At 35.8% G+C, this 9,095-nt stretch overlaps 1 pseudogene; it reads right to left on the reverse strand.

The window, feature by feature from the left end:
- Positions 1-6,495: 6,495 nt before the first annotated feature.
- Positions 6,496-6,618, reverse strand: LOC119411582 (annotated as a pseudogene).
- Positions 6,619-9,095: the final 2,477 nt, after the last annotated feature.

Consider the following 9,095-nt stretch of genomic DNA (forward strand, 5'->3'; position numbering starts at 1 on the left):
GAAAATCCTTTGAAGGCTCTTACTGATGACAAAGAAAGATATAAGTGCTTGTGCTTTTAAATGAAAAAAATCAGTAACAGTTACTCCTACACAGAAAAGAAGCCATTTAAGTTCATGAAAAAAAAACCCCTATATGGGAACAGATAAAAGGGTTGGTGTCTCTGTGTTACAATACACCATTAAACTGAATAGTAGCGGGTGACGTAGAATAGATTATTTGGAAATTCCATCAAGAAGCAATACTTCTGAAGAACTACAACATTTTAACAGATTTTAACTTAAAAGTCCGGTAACACTTTACAATAAGGTACACAAAATTTGCTTAACTACTAGGGAACGCCTAAGGAACAAATCAGGAGCTAATGGGTAGTTAACCAGTACCTACTGGGGAACACACAGCCAAGCCTTATTAAGGGACTACTAGTTAATTACCTTGTAAATGAAGAGGAACTAATCAAGAACTAATGGTAGTTACTAAGAAAACCAAAGAGGAACAAATCAGGAGCTAATGGGTAGTTAACCAGTACTTACTGGGGAACACACAGCCAAGCCTAATGGGGGGGACTACTGGTTTGTTACCACAGAAACGGAGGAGAAATTCTCCATGTGAGTTCTGAATAAACCCTGCACCAGTGAGGTCACAACTTGTAATTGTCAAAAGCCTGTTTCCTAGTGATTATTGATTTTATTACCCATTAGCTCCTAATTCATTCCTCTTTAGTTTCCTTGATAACTATCAATTAGTTCTTGAATAGTTCCTCTTTGTTTACAAGGTAAACTAACCAGTAATCCCCTAATAAGGCTTGGCTGTGTGTTCCCCAGTAAGTACTAGTTAACTACTCATTAGCTCCTGATTCGTTCCTCTTTGGTTTCCATGTTAACCATTCCATACCACTTTATTTATAAAGCACTTAAAACAGCAACAAGGCCAACCAAAGTGCTGTACAGACAGAACAACAGGTAACACACAAAGCAAAATACAAAACGAGGTAAATCAGAATGCAGACAAAAAACGATGCAGATAATGACGACAAACCAGTGTGGAGCGTACAGGATCAAAACACAGATCATCTTGTGTTGAAAGCTATTGAATAGTAGTGATAACCAGTGCAGTGAGGCCAAAACTGGTTACCGGCCAAAAATAACTACCCATTAGTTCCTGATTCGTTCCTCTTTGGTTTCCATGTTAACTACCCATTAGTTCTTGATTAGTTCCTCTTCGTTTCCCAGGTAACTAACCAGTAGTCCCCTAATAAGGGTTGGCTGTGTGTTCCCCAGTAAGTACTGGTTAACAACCTATTAACCCCTGATTTGTTCCTGAGGCGTTCCCTAGTAGTTAATCAAATTTTGTGTATCTTATTGTAAAGTGTTACCAAAGGTCCTATATGTTGACCAGGTCATCTAAGGAATTGAAATTAATTGGGTATTAAAACATACATCTGCTGCCACATCCTGTGAGGGTCCTAACAGTCTGTATTGATTGCCGTGTTGTTCCTGGATGGTTTACTGTTGGTTGGTTACTGCTTTCAAATCCCTCCGGCACGCTCCACACACCGCACGTCATGACTATGTCCCACCCCGTGCTGCAGTTTCATTTCGTACTAAAGCCCACACAGATCATGTCACCTTTGTGACTTTCTCTGTTGTTGGATCAGAGGCGAGCTACCTTAAAGCTCTCAGCGAAGCTTTGTGCCTCCCACACAGTATAGCGATGCGCATCAAGGGCGCCTTGAACATACTATGACAAAAGGGCTTTAATTACAACTGGGGAGAGTTGATGTATGCAAATAAACACAAACAAGAAGACAAAGAAACTGGACATTTTTCATGCCTACATCTGATCAATAAATGATGCTCATCTCTGTCTTTGTGCTGCTCCTTGCACATGCTCTGGGAGCACTGATGTGCTCACTCCTCCTTGAGGACCAAGTAATGGGAATTTTGCATTTGCAGTTATTGTAAACATAGAAGGGCTACTAAACTAAACTGATTAAATGCATGCACATGTAAAGCTTTAGCACAGCAAATTTAAACTGTAGTAAACAGAAAGACGTGCCGAGTCCTGAGCAGTTCGAGCATGCAGCTGCCGTTCACCTTCCGACTGAAGCTACCTTGAGGAATATTCATAAAATAGGATTTTACACAGTATTCTCTCGTTATAGATAAAAAACAGAAGATGCTCACAGAGATCATATTTGTTGTAAAAATCTGGATGTTTTTCTTTTTAACAGATTTCCAATAAATTCTACTTTTTATTAAACACAGAATAAACCATTTGACTTTGGACACTTGACTCAGAACAGCTGTTGATCATAACCGCAGGTCTAAAAAGTGTTTGGAATGTCACCAAATGAAACGAGGAGAGATTACCACTGTGTGTCCTGCCATACAAATTCCTTCCATCTTACATATACTTCTACAAAGTCCTCAACAGCCTAGCTCCATCTTATATTCAAGATTTTATTGTTCCATATTTTCCTAACAGAGCACGTCGCTCTCAGACTGCAGGTTTACTTGCAGTTCCTAGAGTTTCCAAGAACAGAATGGGAGGAATATCTTTTGGTTATCAGGATCCTCTCTTGTGGAACCAACTTCCAGTTTCTGTCCGTAAGACTGACACATTGTTCTATTTTACAGACTTTCCTTTATGATAAATCCTATAGTTAGGGTCTGCTTGTTATGCTGCCATAGGCTTAGACTACTGGAGGACAAATTTAACTAATTTCTTCAAATAAATTTTTACAACTGAATAGTTTTCATTTGATATGATTTATATCTGAACATGTTATTCTTGAGCTGCCATTGTGTATCCGTTCTTCCTTCCTGTTCTCTCAAACCCAGCCGTTCGAAGCAGATGACGCTTGTCCTGAGCCTGGTTCTGCTAAAGGTTTCTTCCTCATGAGAGAGTTTTTCCTTTCCACTGTCGCCTTCATGCTTGCTCAAGATGAGAGTCTGCGATGGAGTTAAATTCAGAGCAGTGTGCTCCTCAGATAAATAATATTAACTTATTTTTATATATGAATGTTTCTGTTCAGTGCCCTGAGATGACTTCTGTTGTGACTTGGCGCTATATGAATAAACTGAAGTGAATTTAAATGATTTTTTTTTATTATACAGACAATAAATCTTTTTATTTTGGACATTCAGCTCAGAACAGCTGTTGATCATAACCACATGTCTAACAATTGTTTGGAATGCCACCAAATGAAAAGAGGAGAGATTACCACAGTGTGTCCTGCCATACATTTCCATGCATCTTACATATATGTCTTGTGTATCATACATACATCTATATACCTTAGTACACCTTAGAATACCAAAAAGCCTTAATAAAGGATGTTATTGACTGAGCGTTGTATAATGACACATTATTTTAGTCCTCTTTAGTGACAATTGTAACTGAGCCACATTAGAATTGAAATTTTGTTCTAAGCTCAAGTGGCCACTTCTGATCACAGTACCAGCAGATTTCAAAATATCCACTAAATCTCCACATTTTACTTTGATGACCTGGGATCTATAACCATAAAAAGGTGTTGGGTTTAATTGGACAACATGGGGATTACAGGAGACGGCTGGATGAAACTACACACCACTAATCTTTGCCTTGATTTATGGGTTCAGAAATGATATCGTGATTTATGGGTTCAGTTACTTCTGCCATGTTCTGTGGGTTTTGTTGTGGTTTTTTTATACTGAGCGTGACTCTGTCACTCAATATTCTATTTTAGACTTCTGTTTTTATTTTCTTTGTGCAGTTTGCTGTGTTTTGATGAAAATTTAATCGTTTCTTGATTAGCATCATTTAGCACTTTGAGATTGTAAAATGTAAAGTGCAGTACAAATTGAATAAATTATTATTATTATTTTGCAATTTTTAGATTGTGTCAAGAACTTTACTGTCAACACTTGTTATTAAATATAACCAATCATGAAAACTTCAGTGAAATGCTCCTCTAATTTTTAAATATGTTTAAAAATAACTTTTAAAACAAATGATTGTAAACTAAATAAATCAATAGTACTTTCATTAATTTAAAACTATTTTGGGTGGTACTTTACAATAGGCATCTCTATAAATGTATTTATTACTGTTTTATATAAATGAACAATTGACTTGTTTATAAATTCTTTAAAACAGGAATTTGTGTGTTCGATTGCCTGTATCGTTAGCAAAATTGTCCACAAATCTCTTGATGACTTTGAATGAAACTCTCAGAAACCATTTATTTTGGGGGTCAGTCCCACTTAAAAATAATCATTTAAAAATAAGTACATACTTCATACATGTATATTGAAGTAAGCTCACTATTTAGCAAGTTCTTTACTTTTTTAATTCAGTCAACTGCCAGTTGCTATAAAACTCTAATTAGCTTTACATGTCAAATCAAACTTTGTTTCAGTGACAACATGCAGATAACTTTGTGACAAATGTTTGATTTTTAAAATCTAAATGATGGAATATAACGAGTAAACAGTGAAAATAGGGAGAACAGAAAATTGTTGGCTCGCCATTTGGCAAGAAAGACGTCACTATTCTTTTTTATCTAAGGCACGTATTAAAGACTCATTAAATGTTTAGCCTAATTAACATAATTACAAATATTTTTAGTGATTTATAGGGAAACCCTTAAAAAAATAAATTTTTCAATCTTATGGTGCCTCTCTCACAACTTTTATATCCAGTGCTTGCATCAAATTTGAAGTGTTTATTATTTATTTATTTAAATACAATAAAGTTGATCCAAGAAAACAATACATTGTTTCGTTTGTAAGGTGTTTAGTGTCTAACCTAATAATTACCAAAACAGTAGCAAAATAATAGTTAGATATTTAAAAAACTTCATCTATTTCATTAATTACTTGTTTATTAATTGTAATAGGGACAATTAATTATTTTCATTTTCAAATATTTATTTCTCTATTTCTTACCTAAAATAAAATAAAAAAAACAGTATAAATAATTATACTGTTTAGATTTTATGCATTTAAGGAATATTTACTAATCAATGAAAATTAAAAATACATTTTAAAACTTGACTTTGGAGTTTTGGGTGTATTAAATTGAAAGCACAGACATGCACAAACAAAACAAAGCATAGCAAACAACATGAATAATCTGTCTGCATAATCAATATTAAAATATCTTAATTTACAACATATATATTTATATATAAGAAATACTTCCAAACACATTCAATACTTTGCTTTCCATATGACAAGTGTGCTTTTATCAGCAGACTTGTGACGTAACCTCATCATATCCGATTGTTTGTTAAGTGACCTTTCCTGAACAGGAACAACATAGCCAAAAACATATTTCACTTAATTTATTTCTGTTTAAAAGGTCACATCTGTCACCTGGAACAATAATTTACACTGGCAGTGTAATTTATGCCCTATTGGTTCAGCATCAACAAAAATGCATCCAATGTTTAGGGCAAACCTGCTGTTCTGTGGATCCCAGTAAATGATGCAATTTTAAAAGCAATCAGCCAAGTGAATGGGAGAGATTTAAACAACTGTTTTGGGGCAGCAGCTAATTACCACTAAATCTAGATCAGATCCATTGACTCAGGATAATCTGTAAATTACCTTTCCAAGGTGAATTGCAGCCCTTACTGGTTTGAACTCCACCAGCTTCAGATAATGCGACAATTTGAAATCTGCAGAGAACGTGTCAAAAATGTTGCTATACAAGCCTTTCAGACTGAAACTCATTCACTCTGAGAAAATCTATATACAATTATGGTGAAACATTACAGGCTGTAATTACTTGAGTCTAAATTATTCTCATTCAGATTCTCATTCACACACTATTTAAAAATAAAGGCAACAATGATTGATTGGGTGCATATGACTAAGAACTGCTTCTCATTTTTACCAAGTGGAGTTTATTTATTTGCTGCAACATAAAATCTAAGTATGCATTTATTACCCAACATCTAAGACAAAAGCAGAACAATACTATTTTTGCTTGTGTACGTGTTTGATTGCCTGTATCGTTAGCAAAACATTCCACACATCTCTTGATGAATTTGAATGAAACTCTCAGAAACCATTTATTTTGGGGGGTCGGTCCCACTCAAGATGGCCACCTACTGTAGCTAAGCAACATTTACAAAACAGAAAAACATCTATGACTCTAAAAATGTTACAGATGCAGTTCAAATTTGATATGGTAGCTGAGAGTCAACCTCATTACATACTTGGAGCTCTACCTAAAAAATATTTTAAACATTAACATCAATCTTGTTTGTCTGATAGCAACATATCTTAAGTTCAAGTCCACGGTTCTTTGTTGTCATTCGCATCACGTGTGGTACATGAGGTGGAACGAAATTGTGTATTCAAGGTCCCAATTACACCATAAAATAGCAAAAATATAAAGTATAAAAGAAACAGTACTGGTATATAAGGATCTAAGATAAGCACTAAGACATATGCTAAACGGATGCTAAACAATATGCTAAAAGATCTAAGACATACAAGCTATACGCCAAGCACTAATAATGTCAAATTATTTGAAATTATGCAGTCGAGATTCCCATGTTTGGGGAATTGGCAGGGGTCAGCACCACCTTCATGATCATGGTATCTCCCCTGCCAGATGAGTATATACAGGAAATAAAATGTGGAAAGAAACCACTGGACACATTTCAACAACTGTTTAAATTCTGGTGTCACACCAAATCAATATGGCCGCCACAGCTTATTGATATTAGTCAATACAAAAGTGTCTAGAAGTCTGTCAATGTTAGAGATATTGAGCTAAAATTTGGTGGAGTAGTATCTGAGAGCCAATCTAAACACATACTTAGAGCATTACACATTATACGTCACAATCATTTTGTTTGTCTGTTAGCAAAATATCTCATGAACCATTAGATGACTACCATAATTCTGGTAGTGCTTACTGACGAACCGATTTTATGTGGTACACGGTGCTCAAAAATCTGTCAACATGAACTTGTTTCGCTTAATGCACCTTATAATCGGGTGCACCTTATAGTCCAAAAAATGTGACAATCACTGGAGGTACATTTACAACAGAATGACCTTTGGAATGAGCCCAATTCAACATGGCTGCCCTAGCTAATCTAATTTTCCAAACACAAACGTGACTATAACTTCCTAGCAAAGACGTATATTGAGGTAAAGTTTGTGTGGTAGTAACTGAGTCATCTTCAAACATATTCTGAGCATATCTTGCCAAATGTGGCTGTGACAGCCATCTTGAATTAAATTAATCTCTGTCATGAAAGGTGGTGGGTGATACGCATTCCTTAAAGGAATGACAGGACTTTCATTTTTATTTGTGAATAGAAAAAAAACAAGTAATTTCACAAAAGAAATGCATCAAGAACCATTATTCTGTGTGCACCATTCATCTCTGCTGGGATTATAGCGATTTCCAGCCGTAAACAACCCTGATGTGTGAGATAACCCACAAGTGAGCACGGAGCTGTGCATCAGCTCAGTATTGTAATCACAGTCTCTGCTGATAGTGTTATTTTAAATGATGCACTGTCTTGATTGAGCTGATGAAGTCTTTCCGAAAGGAAATAACCGAGACGAACGAGCTGTCTGTCAGCTTTACCCTCCATCAACAAAAAGCGTTTGGCGCCTGTTACTGAATGTCACCGGAGCAAAAGTGAACTTTCCGACAGAGAGGTGGTACTCAGCCTCGTCCTCCCCTGTGATTTCACACAGTAGGGGAGGCAGGAGAAAGGGGCAGCGAGTGGGAAAGCCACAGAACTGACAATAAGGATCCCCGCTGGGAAAAACGGTTAAGAGTTTTATTTTTTCCTTCTGCAAAGAACAACAAAAAAGGTGAGTTAAAACTGGCAAAATGTTACCTTAAGTATGTAGGAATACTCAAGCTCGAATTATATTTATAGGATGCTTAGACGTGATGCACAAGAAGTTTACTTTAGGTGATTATATTTTTGGGACTATAAGGCACACTTAAAATCCTTTAATTTTCTCAAAAATCAACAGTGAGCCTTATTCATTCAACTTTTATTTAGACATGTTAATCCCATTGAGCCTCGAGGACTCAACTACAAGAGAGACCTGAATATATAATATACTGTATATAATACGGTGTGCCTTATGTACCTTATTTTTTGCTGTATAAGTTGTGTTTTTTTGCATAATTTGCATGCCCTATGACTTATATGCCGAAGCGACGTATTTATGGATTTTTTCCCCATATTTTTAAATAAATTTTTGGCTGAGATATGACTGTTTTCATTCATTCTGACTGAAAAAGATTGTACCATTCTTCAACCACTAGATGGCAGCAAAGGAATAAGGCAAGCCATTGTAGCATGTAATAGGTTAAAGTGGCTATAATGACAAATTCAAAAAAGTTCAAGACAAAAACAACTGGACTTTATTTATTATACTACACTTTATACTTTATTATTTTTGTCTTGAACTTTTTTGAATTTACCATGTCCTGGATGACTGAGAATCTTCACCAGCTATTAATGACACAATCGGCTTGCCATAGCCTCCCACCTTCGTCCAGCTCACGTGGAGCAACAGTCAAATCAGCTTCATTTTTCTGTGCCGCCCCGGCAAAATGCAGCTAATTAGACCATTAAAGTGCACTTTTTAAAGTAAAAGTTCAACTGAGACACACCTTTGCTATAATGTCGAGCAAACAAAAAATAGTTTTAGGTGCTTAGCTTGTTAAATTTCTATGAAATGCGCAGCGTTCCTCCTTCCTGATTTGCTCCCTCTGCGCACTCCTGGAGCACCGAGGTAGCAAATACTTTGTAAAAACAGCTGATTTGACCATTAAAGTCCTTTTATTAAGCAAATGTTAGACTGAGACACACCTTTCCAATAAAGTCGAGCAAACAATTAATTGTTTTGAGGTGTATTTCTTGTTAAATTTGCACAGCGACTCGTCCCGTCATGTGTTTACTTCCATGTAACGGCTTTTGAAATGCAGCTGATTTGACCGTCAAAGTGCATTAAGCAAAGGATAGACTGAGACACACATTTAATATAATTTTGAACAAACAAATAATTGTTTTTAAGTGTTAATCTTGTTAAATTCTTGTTAAAGTCCTCCTGTGCAT

Source organism: Nematolebias whitei, chromosome 6 (assembly GCF_014905685.2).
Source record: "Nematolebias whitei isolate Nwh7 chromosome 6, NemWhi1, whole genome shotgun sequence".
Lineage (NCBI taxonomy): Eukaryota > Metazoa > Chordata > Actinopteri > Cyprinodontiformes > Rivulidae > Nematolebias > Nematolebias whitei.